Source organism: Anopheles stephensi, chromosome 3, assembly GCF_013141755.1.
Source record: "Anopheles stephensi strain Indian chromosome 3, UCI_ANSTEP_V1.0, whole genome shotgun sequence".
In the NCBI taxonomy this organism is placed as follows: Eukaryota; Metazoa; Arthropoda; class Insecta; order Diptera; family Culicidae; genus Anopheles; species Anopheles stephensi.
Window position 1 is genome coordinate 24,026,648 of NC_050203.1, and position 17,194 is coordinate 24,043,841.

A 17,194-nucleotide genomic window follows, 5' to 3' on the forward strand; every position below is an offset into this window, starting at 1 on the left:
AATTGATCAATCGACGAACCGGCTGTCCCGGATTTACTCTACCCTAGTGGAGCCCCGAACATCAGTGATCGAACAAATTTCTCACCACCCGCGGTCGGCAAACACTTGCCCCCCCTTGCAAACTGGGAAGTGATCGTCGGCCAGGGCTGGTGGATTGTTGTATCAATTTACCATTCCGATCGCTTGAGGCTTCGTGCTTCAGACACTCACTAGCGAACGCACACACACACACATACATCACAGATTTACCTCGAACTCTCCTTGAGCAGTCAATCTAGCAGTGGTGCTCTGGCAAGTTCAAGCTGCAATGAGGCTGAGCGTTCCCAAGTGGATAGAGAAGTAGATAAAATATTTAATGCTGTACGCGTTATGTAAAAACAAGGGAAAACCGATTGCATGTTGCAACCCCCCCTTTTTTTAACTGCAGTTTTTATGTGTGGTTAAACTATTTGCCAACAGCCAGCAGTCAATTTATTTCGAACGTTCAAACTAACACGAACTGTCATAAAATGACATAAGCTCAAATTATGCGTTCAAGTTCGAGTAAAAACGAAGCATACATCATTCAGGAAAATGAGCTCACAAAATAATGATTACCATCACCTGTAACTCTGTGCCATTGAAGCTAACCACCGATCAACAACTCAATCGCTCAATCCACCGGCTCCATGATTTTGGATGCTGCTCGTCTGTCGAACCGCCAACGTACAACGCCAAGATCGCCCGACCAGAGATAACACTTCGACGCAAAACCGTTGGCGGCGTCGGCGTCTCACTTCAAACGCAATTAGTGTTATTTATTTTCTCTAGATCAGTTACTAATTTATCCTTCCCGGGGCCAAGCCAGACAAAACCAGACCAGCCGTAACGCATCGGCTGCGGTTCAAGTCGCCGTCCCAGGCCATCGTCATCGTGCTTGAGACGCCAGCGTAGTTGCACCGGTTCGATTCTCGCAGAAGGTGATCCCCTTTAACCTAAGCCATACACTGCTGCCCCACGATTGTTTACGATGCTTTACGAGCAGCGACGTACTAAACTGTGGACCGAGATCTTCACCTCACTCTGACTGATGCGTAATCCGTACACGATACAGCGGAGCGTGCTGGTGCCTCCGATCAAGGCCACCAGGATCGAAAACACAGCACCCCCAACCGTCGATCGTATTGCACTCGTCGTTACGTTATCGTTCGAGCAGTTGCAAGCAGCTCGTAGTGTTTATGTTTTTTTTCTCTCTCGAAGCTTCAAATTTATGCTCAACACAAAACCAATTTACTACCCAGGTTTTGACGTATGAAAGATCTCAACTCGAACGAGCATATACACAGCCACATCTCAATACAATTCCTGCACGTAAAAAGGGGATTAGCGTTTACTGCTTATTTAGTACCTCATCACTGCCCGTCGGAAGATGGAGAATTCATAAATTGCCGTTCGACTCCCTTTCGAACGGAGTTTCACATTTTGAAAAAAACGATAATTGCCATTAAGTGTGGAAAAATTTATTAACTACCGAAGACGCTGTCTTAATTATTGACCGATCAACGATATATACCATGCTGCGTTTGCTACTATGGAGGAAGTCCTTATCCGTTAGAAAGTACACTGGGAAAAGTGAGACAGAAAATGCTCAGTTTTTAGATGTAGCTAGTATTTTAAGTCAATTAAAATAATCATTTTTGGCCCGATAGATTTTATAGATACTTCTTGAACTTCAAAAGAAGGTCTTACACATACTCACTAAGTCTCTTAATTGAAATGAACGCCACGGCAAGACTCTAACTTCATGCAACTGTTGATTTTGCCTTTTACCCCAAATAAAGAAAAATCAAACAAACCAGATCATGTTTCAATTTAATTACACCATGACGCATATGCTTCCCTGATAAGCGGACGGGAATTTAGCACGAACCCTAGCGCCGGTAACAGAACGCCGGTGGTGTATGTTTTCGACTTGTTGACAAGCGCTAATCCGGATTTATGCAACCGGCGCAGCCAATTAATCAACAGCTTCATAAACCTGATACGATAAGCCAGGACCTTCTAATCACCTTTTTCTTCCAGTGGCACATGCACATGTCCTTGAAAGAGATGCGAACCTTTGAACGGGTACATTCATTGGCGTAACCATGTTACCAACTTCTAATTGACGACGAAATTCGTGACAACGTTTTGACAGTGTTCTATTCAATCAATATGATTTACCTCCATCGGACGATAATTGATCGTACATTCGATCGTGATATTCCAGCCCACGGTAGCACGGTTGTCTTTGCAGCAGGGTTCGATAGGTTCGTTAGTTCTCGGCTCGGTCACTAATAGATCGCCGCACGGTAACAACCCATCACTAGATTAGCAAACCCGATCACGTACAGGCCCGGTTCTAGCACCGATCGGTTTTGGGCACGTTTTCGGCATCGATACGCGAGCTTTCGAGCGCTGTGTGGTCAGGTGACAAAACTCAACCAACGGCTCGAGGCGAACAATGAAGCTATAAAAATTCAAACGGTTTCCGTCGCACGAAGTTCGTCTTTAAGCAGCGAGTGACACTTGTGATGCAACCGTGATCGATCACCGTGGGACCACGCTAAACGTTCGATGAGTTTGGGCGATCAGGGGAGTTCGCAATGTCACTGCTCGGTAATCGCACTGTAAGAAACTTTGTTGGGTTTTCTGTGCCCAGTTCGCGTTCCTGATTAATGAGTGTTATTTACAAATTCTTTGTTCCACGCTTCTATCTCCCTTCATTCCCACAGTCTTGCTCTTTTACGCTGTGTGTCAGATTATTATTTCCGGAGGAGCACAGTAACATTCCTGCCCATCTTCCCCCCGGCCCGAGGCATTCATTCATGTGCGCTATTTGTTTGAATTTATTTTACATTTTTAATTTGTTTGCCTTATTGCTGTTGTGGTTTTCTGTTGCTGTTTTTTTTGCGTTTCTCCATTGCTGTGATTAACCTTTCACCTCGTAATCCTCCGACAAAGGGATCATCCTCAGGCCGAATTCCGACCTCTCGATCGTTCTAACCGTTGCCAGGCAAACGGTGGTACCTACGCCGAACCCGAAATCAGCTGTGCTAATCGGTGACGGGCGCATGGATGCAATTATGCTCCGGTCGCGTAACGTACACACGGCCCAGACGGTTGGCGCACACCGACCAACCTGGCCAGTCTTGTGCGTGCGATCCGGTAACATTTGCTGCGGTGTGGTGTAATTTGTCACCGGCCAGACCGATCAAGTTTACGGATGTGACATGCTGAAAAAGTGCACCGATCAGCTGGCCTGGGGGGTTGAGGAAGAAATCGGAACTAGCACACGCGGACGCCTAATCCGGTTACGGACAGGAAACAACGAGTATCTTCGTACCACGGTTCGGAGAGTGTGTTTACCGACGATCTCTAAGATCTCATCTCGAATACTAATACTGGTGCGATAAACCTTTCAGAAAGTCTTCCTTAAGCACCGACTAAGTTTGCTGGAGCTCAGGTTTAAAGTTCTGAAGGTCTGGAGCTCTACTCCAATTGAGAGGTAATTTGAGCAACATTACAACTTTACGTCACCACTGCTCGTTCAAGCCTCATTACCATTCTTCTTTTATTATTCGCAAAAAATAACTCCTGTTGGCACAATTATTTGCGCGTGCAAAACCCCCACCGGACAGTAAAAGGGTGCCAAGTCGCTAGGGAAGGTTCTAAGAAGCTCACCAATTCGTAATTTGAATCCGCCAGGCGGATAGAGTTTCCTGTAGCGACCAAATTCTTGCTCCACTTTTCTTGCCACTCTTGAGCGCCACCAACTTTTCGGGACAGCCGAATAATCATCCATCCGCGTTAAGGGAATTCCTCCACCTCAGCAACGCTGGCTCGTGTTGCAAAGGAAAACTGATGACTTACGGTGTTTACTACCGGAACTGATGGACGCTGCTGCTGTGCCGGTGCCTACGTCACAAATTTGTTTGGGGTGGCATTTTTTTCAACTCCACTAACAACAAAAAAAAGCCCACGCCTAAACCATTTAAGCTCAATGATGTACGAACGCAAGGTTGGCGATTTGTGAAAGGACATCCCTGTGTAGAAAAAAGGCTGCTGATGAGATGATGAGTACACATGATTTACGGTCCGTAGGGGAAGTAGTTAAGGGGCACACCAATCATTAAACTAAGATGTAGCAGAAAACAACAAACTGAGCTTCGACGGCGTCCACTGACAAGCCATGATAAACGAGCTCGATATAACTCTCCAATTGGTCCTATCCCAGCAAATCTTGTCCTAGTGGGTAGCTCCAAAAATAGAACCGTTTTCCTGGGAAATTTTCCTATCTCACCATGCAACGCACAACAAATGTGAGTGCTCTAGCCACTCGCAATCCCAAGGCGAGGCCCACGCGGGAACATCAATAGTTGGTCCCAATCTTGCTGCATCATCATTTGGAATAGTTTTTTCTTCGTGTTCGAGTTTAGCGATATCTTTATCCGTAGCATTGAGGCTACGTTCTAGCAAAATGCTTAATCTAGCGTACGTCATAACGCAGGGAGAACGGGGGTTTGCAGAAGTAGTCGGCAGCGAAATCTTTAAAAACTTAGACAGCACGGAGACGTTGCGGGACACTGTTCTTGAAACAATCCGAATCCGCCTTCTGCGAACTCCCCAATAAAGCCGCTGCTCCGGTGTATTGTAAAGGGAAAAAGTGCAACTCGATGTGCTCAGGAGAATTGCAAAAACGGAGCATAAATAAAACCAAGACACAATAATAACAAACACCGCCGGGAACAAAACCGACACTGAAAAACAAAAAACAACAACTCGCACCAACCATCCTCCAGATGCACCATTATTCGCCCGAATTTGGCCGACCGACGCTCAGACAGTTGTTTAAACTTAAGCTTGGCTTTAAATTCCATCTTTCCAATTTTTGCCCGCTGCCACGGTGGTTCCTACGCTTAACGTGACATCATTTGTGGCCGTGGCGATGCCGGACCGCGTAACGCCGCTGGCGGCAGACGATTTGGGTTTAGATTTCCTAATCCAGTCCGCGAGCTTCACACGCACCCCCCCCCCCCCCCCCTCCCAACGGATCCCGGTTCCAGATCCGGATCCGTCCGATTGTCAAAACAAAGCTTCAACCTCAATTCTGCCCCTAGCGCAAGGTTGCTTTTTTTCTCTCTGCTGCCTTAGTTGTTGATATTTCTTGCTTGCTTGCTTGGATGCTTTGTTGGTGCTAATACTAATACCGGCGAAGATGAAACCACGAGCAAAAGTTCTACAACTGGATTCATCGGGACTCACGTTTGGCGCCAGGCGCCAACTCAACTAGCGTGACAGCTTTTAAGTGCCGATTCGCTTCCCATACCCTGTCCCCCCCAGGGAGCTTCCAGTCGCTCCCGTCCCGTTGGGGGTGTTGGGTGACAGATTCTACCCTGCGTCGTGCTAATAAGCGGGTTATATAAATTCATCCCCGCACAAACGCTATCGGTATGTGCCGGGGATATCCTCTTTCATGAACAGCCTTGCTGCTTTTAGCCATGCTTCGCCGGACTACCCAACAGCAAACACACATAAGGGCTAAGATTGTATGAGAAATTCGTACCAAAAAAAAAGGCACATTAAATGCAATTCCATTACAACGTTGCAAGATCTTCAACTCGACTCGACACGATTAGTTTGATCAGCAACTCCATGTAAGCACAGCTGATTCACTGGCCGTGAATCATCGGCTGTGACAATCGAATCGATTCGATCGAATAAACAAAACCCGAGAAGAAGCGGCACAAAAATCCAGATCCAAGATGATCGCAGCCTGATTGTTGTAAAACGGCCAGACCGTCAAGTACGGCGGGACGTGCAGGACCGGAGCAGTAGGTAGTAACACTCATCCCTCTACAATACGAGCTGCGATGAAAATCAAAGCACACAAAACGCACGGTGACACATGAGTAAATAAACAAACAAACGCGAGCGATCGCAAGCGAACCGACGGTGCAGTGCCGGTGCGGATGACGCGGATACGATTAGGAGGTGCTAACAGAAACCAGGAGTCTAACAACCCCCGGCCACCCCTCACACCTTCTTTCACACCCTTTCGTTAATGGTTATGGTGAATCAATTCGATTGAAAGCCAGTCTACGGTTGGGAGTGGTACAACGAACTGACAACTTGTAGCCCGGGCCGGGTGTAGCGAATCTTAGCCGAACCGAGTGAACTCGATTTTCACTCCGGAATCGAGAGATGGCGCTAATTAACAATGAAATAGTTTCAATTAATGGACGAGCGAGAAACAGGGCCACGACGAATCACGACGCCCGTCCTTGGGTCAGATCGTGAACCGAACCGGCCAATCTGTGGTGGAACGGTTCCTTGCCTTTGCCGGTTTGGAGTTTTGCTGGTGGTAGTGATGGTAAATCATCATAAACGGATCCATTGCGTAAAGTGATATGAGACATTAGTAGGATAGAAGGTAGAAAGGGAAACACATTGTTTAGAACGTATTGTGCCACGCTACCTATAAATTTGCTCATTAAATCGTTGTTATAGCTATGATTGCTTCGAAATTGTTGTAAAGAGGTACTCTTGCTATAAAATTATGGCACTGTTCATAATATACTATTTCCATCGAGTCCCACCAAGCGAATGCGGGTTCAATTGACATCTAAATGATTTAAAACAATTTTTTCTTGTTCTTACGATTGAAACAAGATAATTGAGAAAAGATTTATTTGAATTTTATTTATAAAATATGAAAAATATGTTGTGAATAAAATTGGGTTGCCTTTAATAACATGGTGGCAACTAATACCCTAAGAACAGCTTCCAACAACACAACGAAACAGCATGAATAAACATGTTTCCCTCTAGCCCAGTGGCTAGTGAACCCCGAATTAAACTGGTAAAGCAACAACAAGACTTAGAATTGAAAAGCCTGTCGAAAATGAAATCCTCCTTCGTCGGACTAACACATCCCACCCCTTCCTCTTCGCCCTTGCCCCGTTTATCCAGCATCCAAACCCTTTTAGCTTCGGCATACGAAGCCTCCATCATCACGCTGGTCACTTTACTAATTTGATTAGAACGTCTTTGTACGCACTGGGCGTAGTTGCCTGCTGCTGGTGCTGCCGGTGCTCATCGCCGAAATTGACCGGTTTGCTCGGTTAAGAGTGCGGCTCCACTTAGCAACTCGTGGCACGTTTTTCACGTTCACGCCACCCGAAATCTGACACAAGCTACCGCGCTATCGTACCGTCCGGCTGGCCTAGGGTTGCCATGTCCCGCCTGGTCCCACATGAATTCCCGGTCGGCGTTTCTATTTAATCCTTTGCTCTATTTGTTGAATAACACATAAGAGCTCACTGGGACATTCCTTTACATTTTTTTTTCTGCTAGCAGAATTGAATCCGTTTGGGTTTCTTAGAAAATGAAATTATTTCTGCCGGAGAAAGATTTGCGGTCAGACCGTTTTTGTTCTCCAGAGTGTTCCTCGGGACACAAAAGTGATTGGTGAAAAATGTTTTGATGTTTGTTGAGGTTTTGTTTTAAATTTAATTTATCTCTGGTTCCACAAATTTGGAGAAATATTTCTAGGAAAAATCTTCACGAAACATACATAATTTCTTGAATAAGAGACTAAACAGCAGGAAACCAAACAGTACGTTCTAGAAGGATGGCAATTGAGAATCCAGCTTTGTCCGAACGCATTTTTTCGCATGATAAGAACCACTCACTCAGCCTCTCCAACCTCCATTTTTTGTCATATGAATTCTTAAGCCTACCACCGACACACACAGCTTCATCAAACAGCTGTTTTAAAAGATCTCAAAACGCACAATCGCCCTACACTACGAAACGGTCCAGCGAATCAGTCTTCTTCTAGCTGCTGCTCCACAACTATACCGAAAATTGGCATTAAATGTGCGATAACGTGGCTTCCCTGATTCGCGGTGACGGTGGTGGTTTGCGTTGTACCATGTTGATAGTACAAACGACACATTAAAGTTAAGAAAGGAAGGAAAAAACACTGCCAACAAAGTACTGACCTTATTGTACAGTTCGAAATTCCACTTGAAAAAACCGCATGATTGCGGTATGGAAATCACTCCGGTCCGCGCACAAGAAGCACAAACAATTTGTTCAACATGGACTAAATTGATTGTTTCAATATTTCATCTGTCCGAGTTTACCCGTAGTGTCCCATGCGCCTTTTACCCCGGCTCCCTGATACCTGATACGGTTAAGAGTTCATGCTCATCTTTTCGGCAGCATCAACGGCGGCAAAATCGGCATCGGTGGTCAGCACTGATCGGAGCTGGGCGTACGTTCACAGTCACGCTCAGCGCGTTCATTCGATTGGACGATTGGATTGGGCTTGTGAAATCGGGTAAGGGCAGTTGATTACAGCGTCAAACATAAATAAATCGGGAGGCCCTTTTTCGGTGCGACCCACAACCGCACCGCGATGAGCTGGCAGTGCTGGTGTTATCAATTTTGGCATGACCTGCAGGCAGCGGCCAAAAACGAACAAAAAGCCGACGGTCATTGTCGACGGCGCTACCATCAAGCGGAAGAAGATATTTCTTCGAGCAAAATCCAATCGAAGAGCGAACTGAACTTCTTATCTGCCACAGTCAAATACCCTCAAACGTGTGACAATATGGTGCGGTGCACACGATCGAGGTACAACAACTGATAGACGGTTGTAGGTCCCATTTTCTCCTACTTTTGGTCTTATGCTGCCAGCTGCTGACTGTGGCGAAAAAGGAAAACGCCATAGCCGCTAGTGCTCCATCGGCATTGGCCCAACGGGTTACGCACACAGCACGCGCACCAGCCACGATTCTTCGAAAGAGGGTGGAGCACTTACCGGCCTACGGTGGGCGGGATCCATAAGTCCTTGTACGGGGCTATTGTAGGGCTCTAGTTGTGCCAATTGGTTGCCCTTGCAGTACTCGGTCCACCTTACAGCAATCATTGCCGGGAACCGTATAGCGAACAACCGGTACCGAGAGAGAGACACCGGTCGGAGATCGAGGTATGAATCCTTCGAGGTCTAAAACAAACATCTCGTGCACTTGTGGAGCACAACACGGTAGCGAGCGTACTCTGCACACGGGAAAAAGGATTTAAAACGGTGCATCAGTGTCATCAGGACAGGTAAATTGGAAGAGGACAGGATATAATGCCTAACGCACAGGTTGAACGTTGGATGGGCAGGCAAATCTTAAAATCCGATGGTACCTGTAACACCACCGCTACATATACACACCTGTGTACCCAGAGATGCCTCCTCCACGTCCAATTAGCGTATAACACCTTCAAATCAATGAAGCTCACCTGCAGGGAATTCTACCAATTTATGACAGAACCGAAGAATTCCACCTGACGTGACGTTTTCTCCACCGTAGGTATGCATTTTGGCTAATGGATCTTACACGAAATCGCACTCACACACACACACACTGGTTCCTGCAAAAGTGGCCTTCCGCGAGGACTTACCTTTTTGTCTGCTGTTGACGAGAAGAAACACAATCCCCCTTCGCGGGGTACAGGCTCTGGAGATCGTTCCGGTAGACTACAGATGCTTCTCGGCGATGCAAAACCGATCACCTGCAGTCAACCGGCGGCTACTTGATAGAGGAAATCGATCGAGAACGCACGGCCACTACACACCGATCGGCCCACATACAGACGCGCACCAACACTTACTAGCACACATACACATGTGCACACCCGTGTGCAGAGAAATCACAAAATACACTACACTTACACCACTACTGCGAGGCAAACACACACACACACAAATCACTCCACAATGCCACTTCAAAACAACGCCCGATCTCGCGATCCTGCTGGAGTTTGGAAAAGCGAAACAAAACTATCTGCATAAGGGGTAAATATGTGAACTGTTTCTACACTGATCGAATCGCCAGCTCGCAAACCAATTGCCGAACGATCGTTCCCGCAGCCGCAGACGTCCAGATGGGGAGGGAAGGCTAGGACGACGGCCAGTGGGAGGTGCGAGGGCAGAATCAATCAAAATTACGGCAGCCGGACGGATTCGGGCTGTCAATAAACGTCACTCTTCATTAAAGCGAACCCGGGGCCAAAAAGATTGGCCGGTTAACGTTTGGGCCGGTTAGGGCTTACCAACACAGTTCAGTTCATCGGGAAGGATCCAACAGTCAACGGGGACAGGTTAGACCTGGTGATCGGGAGAGTCGATAGACCGATTGGAAAAATTGGTTCAATTCACTTCCTAGCAACAAAACGGCCCTTTTTTCTCCATTGGAGTTCGCAGTGGATTGCGATCACACCACAATCACACATGCACAGACACAAACACTAGATGTAACTCACGCAACACTTGGGCGCCAGCACGAATTCGAAACCGCGATCACGTGTGTGTGATTGTGAAAGGGTGGAAAAAGTAACACCCCTACAGCCACCCGGTCTGGGCTGGAACAGGGCGATAGGCTCCGCGACGCGTGCCGGGTGGAGCCGGGTGAGTGGTGTGACAAGTTGAGGAAGACCTGGAGGGCTTACGGGGTTCGATTGGCCGCGAACAGGTCTTGTGCGTACTGTTGCGTGCACCATCGGTGCTTCACGACGTTGTATATGAGACACTGTCGTTTGTTGTTGTTTGTGAGCATTAACTTTCCCGATCACATTTAGCTTGATTAACAAACGATTTTGAGTTTGGTCCAGAGCGCAGCTTAGTCTACCACACGTTTTGCACTCTTCTACAACTAAAACACTCGGAAAACTCAGTTATCCAATTTCGCACCATATCCTTCATACGCTAAATGCATACCGTTGGGCGAGCACAGGCAAAAGCACTACTCGGCCATTACTCGATTACTTTTAGTACGGAGTTTTCCACTGCAAACGCGTAAGTTTTTCACCACGAGCAAGCTTCTGAAGCCGAATAAAGAAAGACAATTTGCTTCGTTTCGTTATCGCGCGGCACGAATGTATCGTGCTTATACACAATAAATAGTTACAGATCGGCGCGGTTTTACAAGCACGGCGCGTTCGTGTCCGCTGTGATGAAGAGATAAATTCAAAATGAATGGTAAAATCACACCGCACCGAACGAAGAAACCGTTTCCGAAGGGAAGCAGCGGTTTCGAGCAGCTCTCGCACGCTCGAGCTTGCCACAGCAGCGTGCGGTTTCGAGCAGTTTGTTTCTCTCGCGCGGCCAGGCTCTCTCGTACGAAGGTGCCGTTCGGCGCGAAAAGGGGTTGTTTGAAAAATGTGAATCTTTCATCACTTTTTTTTTACAACAGAACGATTGGTTATTAAGTATTTTTTTATTAAGAACTAAAATTAACCTAAAAATTTAGAAAGAGAGGAACAACTTTGTGTTAAGTTTAATGCATTTAGTGATTTGAATATTATCTCCCAAAAAGAACAAATTCACCACTTTGCTAATTATTCTGCTATTTTAGTGTAACTTAACGTCATTTTTTCAAGTGCACCAATTACACTTGTTACGTAAAACGGGGGAAAGCAATTTACGGATATAGAATTAAACATTGAACTTGATTGGCGATTGGCGCCAACATTCCAAACCGCTGACCGGAGGGTAACCAGCTACAACAAAATTAGCATCTGGTAATGGATGGAACGGCCGAAACGCTCACGACCGCTCTCGTCTGCTCATCTGCTCAAACGATCATTCGAACAAGATCAGCATACCATCGTTGCTGCTGTTGGCCGTTTTTTGATGGATCCAGCACAACAAAACGGCACCCATCCCGTACGACATGACACATGCTACGAATTCGTGGAAAAATATCCAACCACCATCGTCACCGACCGCTCATCGGCAAGATCGAACTGAAGTCACCGATAGGAGGATGACGCCGAGCACCAGCAACCAAGCCAGCAAGTGCTGGATCACCGTATGAAATATTGTCCAACTGAGAGCGTGGCGCACTTTTATCGGTGAATCATCTGTAAGGGGTCCGCCGAAAAAAAAAACGCCTTCCACGTGTTGGCAATCGCATGGGCGAAGGGAGCAAGTAACAGATATTAGACCGGAATGACTCACAACGGGTGCGTGTGTAATGGGGAAATGTGAAAAGCGCTTAATAACTTCCAATTTTTCCTCCGATTCTGAGCAGATTTTTTCTTTCTATCGGAAATAGAAAATATTGGCTTAGGTCGTGTACTAAGTGCAGGGTTTTCCAAACGAAGGGCTGACGCTGACAAGATGCAACCAATGGAGCGCTCTAATGTGACTTCCAGAGACTAGCTACGACACTACAGAAATTATTCAGTTTACACAACAAGTGTCTAAATGCTTAAAACAATGCACGATATTGATACACTTTCTCTAAAAAAAAAATAAAATATGAGCAAGGACTGAAATAAAAAAAATATAGGCAATTCGTCGATATTTTCATTGATTTCAACGTTTGTGGCTTAAAGTTTCAAAAAAATTGATAAAATCTTTAAAATAAAGGATTTTTTTCTCAACCAGCTATCACTGTTTCAGCTTTAGAAGACTTGTCACTAATCTCGAGAGATGTATTCAAAATTTTCGTGTTAGTACCTTGAGTCGCTTTTATTCCTCAGAAGCATCATGACCATATCCTTAGCTAAATAATAAATTAATAAATACTTAACGTAAAAAGTCTGAAAAATATACCCTTTTGGGTAACTCAGTTGCAAAAATGAGTGTCCGTGAGTAGGGGGGGCATCTATACAGACTTTAGCCTGGATTTTCAGGTTCCATGAACAAATGCTATCCTGGCATTAAAGAAGCCAGGAGACCCCTGTCTTACTAGCAGAAGGTGATACGTTAGATGATGAAATAGTCTTTTCTCCTTGCCAAAGTCTCACGCAATCGTAGAATAGCACACAAAAGGCGCACGCCACTGCAGAGATAAACGCGATAGCGATGAGCTCATGGCCGCGAGGAACCCTAATCCAATTTTACCCTAATTTTTTGTCTATCATGCTCTATGTTTAGAAATTACCTAATTAAAACGAAACGCCTATCTTCATTACAAAGCAAAAACTCAACAAACTTCGTAACAGACAACAGTCTTCCCAAACTCAAATCACTTTAATCGATTCTTTCCGTTCGGTCTTATCTCACGTAATTGGATTACACTCGAGCGAATTGTTTGAAAATAAACCTTTCACCGCTAAAGCTCCTGTTCGGACCTGTACGTCTGACGTACAATCACAATTTTAATAGTTTTACCCGCGTGAAGGACACCGTTTAATTGGTTAGAAGACAGACTGTTGTAAACGTCACAAAAACAACAAATAAACAGGCCACCAAAGAACCGTGGTGTGCCCAAGTTCTCAAGCCACTAATATTATTATGCACCCCCCCTTTCGATTGTCTCTCTCACACATACCGAACACTGCCCGGGATTAATCAAAAGCCTCTGGCAGTGTAATGTTTGTACCGGTGACAACAACACCCTCGGATGGGACACAAACAATAATGGTGACCCGTGGAGACCTGCTCGGCCGCTCTATCAGTCCTTTGCAGCCGGTTTGATTATCGTACACCACCGCTCAGAGTGCAACAGAGTGCACTTTCTGGCCCTACACTTCCCTCGGTATGCTGGAGCAAAAACAAAAAAAAACACACACAGGGATGCTGCAATCGGTTGGTGCAAACGCAACACCGCCACACTGCACAAAGTTCGATGGCTGATTACAAAACACAAAAGGTTCAATAAAGTGTGCCCGCCGGTGACTGTTTGTCTTGCGCGAAACTGAGACGCGTGCAGGCAATAATTGCATCGCCGTTTGTGCGCTGTCTTGTAGCTGCCACCAGGGATGCGCCTGCACGCTAGACAGATGCGTAGTAGTCCCCTACGGGTTTCCTACCGTAGCACATAGGAGGTAAGGTAAATAAATAGTAAAATATTAGTTTTGCTTCATTAACGCCTGGGCAGTTGTGATGGGAAGATTTTCGACCGTCGTGTAATTTTCCGGATTTGCAAACGGTTGTTGTTGTCCCAGGTGTGCTGGGCCGGTTGAGCGAAAGATGGTTAAGAACACACACGCTTCAAGTAGGTCGCTTCAATACATGAACAACTCACACACTCAGCTCAGCTCAAGCACCCACACCCCGGGACCGGCACGCTTTATTTTGGTAGCAAGCTTTATTATGAAGTCCTTCTGAATAAATAATCTCACGTGTTAACAGTAAAGAAACGTGCTGGCACAGTGGGTGCAAGCAGCCAACCAAACAATGCAATAATTTATCCTGACTTGTAGCATTTGTTTAAACTGATCCCACTAACCGTTGTACTTTCCTTCCGAGTGGGGTTGGTTTGGAAACTTTGATTGATACTGGCGAAGGTCCGCATGTGGTGTAAACGATAAATAATACCTTGGGCTAGCCATTTCACGCCACCAGGCGGTTGTCGCTGGTGAACAACTATTCCACCTGACGGCTGGAACATATTTTCTACACCTACTCGGCAAAACAATTCCACGGTACTGTGTTAGATTCAAATCGATGGAACACAACTTGTTATACTTTACTCACAATTCTATATGAATACTTAATATCAATTTAAAAATATCCAGCATTAAAAATCACATTTTTCTCTCTCGTACTGCTGAGCATAGTGAAAGCAATGTTCACATTTATTGCGCTTACACTGCTTCATTATTAACTCATAAAAAACAATTATCCGATTTTCTTCTCTTTTTTTTGCACGATGCATTTACATGTTTGCTTTACTGTTCTTTGTACTGTTTAATTTACTGCAGGCAAAAGAAAAGGGAAAACAAGTCATAACGACTGCTTTCCGTCACTTTAGGCACCGAACATGCGCCGATGGGGTGTATTTGCGTCTTCCACTGGGCTTTCGTGGGTTGTTCGGGCAAGTGAACCAAGTGAACAATAAATTTGCACACTGCACAGTGCATAAACAATTTTTACGGCATTCGAAGTTGTGAGAAATTTTTTATGATAACAGCATTGTAAATTAAATTTCAGTTTTTTAAATGCTTGTTATTAAGATTACACTACATTTTAATAAAAACTTTTTAATTTTTAGAATTAAAAATTATCAGACGCCACAAGCGGCATTCGGTTTTGGTTTTGGTTTCATTCATTCAGTACATCATCGTCTGCCATCCATGCATGTGGACAGCCTAAAAGTTTTTAAGCGTTGGTTCGTTCGGTTTCATTCTCGTGACATGATTAAGTCTGGAGAGCCTAATTCGCTGCACAACGGTGAGATAACCGTACAACTCATAGAACTTGTGGCTCATACAGCTCCTTTGCCCTTCCACACATACTTGACCAAGGATCCTTCTAAGCATCTGCCTCTGGAACGTGGTTAAGAAGATTGGACAGTCAGTATTGAACAGAGTCCATGTCTTAGAGGTTTATATGAGACGCTTGATTACTGGAACTATAAGTGTTTTATACAGTCTCAGTCTCTTCGATGGCCGGTCGGTCTTCGATAGTTGGGCGATCCGGTGGCCGAGGCGACAGGTGGTAGTACCAAGGAAGAAGGAGAAGAAGGCTCGAAATTCTTTTTAAATCAAAATGAAATTTAAATCATGTGTTTATATATTGAAATTCAATATATTAGTAAAATTTAGTCAAACAAACTCAAGTTTAAAAACAAAACATTATTTAGGAGCATAATTTTCAGTGTTGAAATAAAACCCGTCCTTCACTGTAAATAACCCCGGAACATGTAAGCTACCCCGTAAGTCTCGGTCAGCATGAGTCTTATGCTGTTTTACATTTGTCTCTCGGTGCTGTTTTTGACCCCTTTTCCATCTCCGTAAACTCTCTCTCAAACTCGCCTCCCCTCCCTATGTTAAGTGATCGCCAACGATCACCAGCGAGCAAAACCCGTTGAGGAGGTGCTAATTTATTTATCTTGCCCCTATCCAAATAACCCATAATTGCAAACCGATCGCAATCTGATCACAATCGGCCGGTTCCGAAAGGAGGCAATGCCTACAGAGGGGTCAGACAAGTCAGCAGCGAAACGAAGGCTTTCACAACGCCCACAACACCTTACCAATGTGCGGTAGTTGTACACAAATTCTTCAACCCTTAGTGCAGTGCATCTATTTCCTTTTGCCATTCCACGTTCACGTCCAGCACGTACGGATTGCAGTTTTCTAATCGGAAACGCACCTACGGAATGGAGCGAACCCATCTCCACAGGTCTATTAACGGACCCCTTTAATGACACTGAATCACGCTAATTTCAAATTAACAATTTAATGTACACATGTACCTACACAATCCTCTGCGCGCTAGGGAACCGCCGTCTCACTAGTTAAGATGCAAAGGATACATCGTGCTGCGTTGGGCACGAATGCACCCCTCGAGAGCCTCAATACTCCCTAGAGAGCGAGCAAGACATAATGGTGGCAGTGTTTAGCGAAACGGTTTCGACGAAAAACCGACCGCGATAAATAAATAACTAAATCGATGCAAAAGTTTATCATTTCCCTCACGTCACACAGCGCCTCTCTGTGTGCAGTGTGTGGATTGATTGTGTCCATTGTGAACGTTTGGCAGGTTGTGCATTTCATTGTCAATTTTTCGGCGTCGATGTTGATGATAGTTCGTGGATGGGTTAGCAAATACATTAATTTACAAAACCCCTGCTGACAGCGGCCAGACGCACGAACCTGCATTTATTATGCTTTGCCAAATCATCAATTATGGTATGGCCGTTGTCTTGTCCGTGTGTCTATCAAAGTTTGTGTGTTTAATTTATTAGATGTTATTTTTTATTATTTTATTATAAATCATACACATTACTTTTTCCTTCTCGGAAGCGAATAGTTTTTTCGTCCCCATTACACCAGCTGGTGTCTTGCCCGTCCCGTACCGTAAGCCAAACGGTAACGAAATGTGCGCACATACGAGCGCAACCAATTCCATTTTCCTTAAAAGTACATCCAAGCGCCAGTACGCTTCTTTTTATAAGGAAGCGAATCATGGCTCGCGCCACAAACCTGCAATTGCATTGTGTAGTGTGCACCACATCCTTCTTCCCCACATTTACCAATCTCACCCGGAGCCGGGTGAGCGCGTGCTATAGATCCACCCATCCGAGACACTGCTCCAAAAAAGGCTAATCGTTTTAAAATTCAACAACTCACCTGACCGCACAAGCTCTCGCTGGTGGTGGGTGGGGGGAGGGGAAGCACGCGCGACACTTGCACGAATCCTTACCGAATTGTAACGCAT

General features: G+C 45.4%; 1 protein-coding gene across 6 annotated transcripts in view; it reads right to left on the reverse strand.

Annotated features, from left to right (window-relative positions):
* LOC118511342 (BMP-binding endothelial regulator protein) overlaps nucleotides 1–17,194 on the reverse strand; it is a 72,915-nt gene that overhangs the window by 53,258 nt on the left and 2,463 nt on the right. Inside the window, exons 1-2 of one of the 6 annotated variants that reach the window (XM_036054292.1) lie at nucleotides 10,796–11,052; nucleotides 9,481–9,830 (exon numbers count right to left, since the gene is read on the reverse strand). The exons of 1 other annotated variant lie outside the window; for it this stretch is intronic. The gene's annotated coding sequence lies outside the window, so the exon portion shown is untranslated. Of the gene's footprint in view, nucleotides 1–9,480; nucleotides 9,864–10,795; nucleotides 11,053–17,194 lie in introns of those variants that run through there. 4 more of the 6 variants (XM_036054289.1, XM_036054291.1, XM_036054290.1 and 1 more) reach the window with 4 other exon arrangements.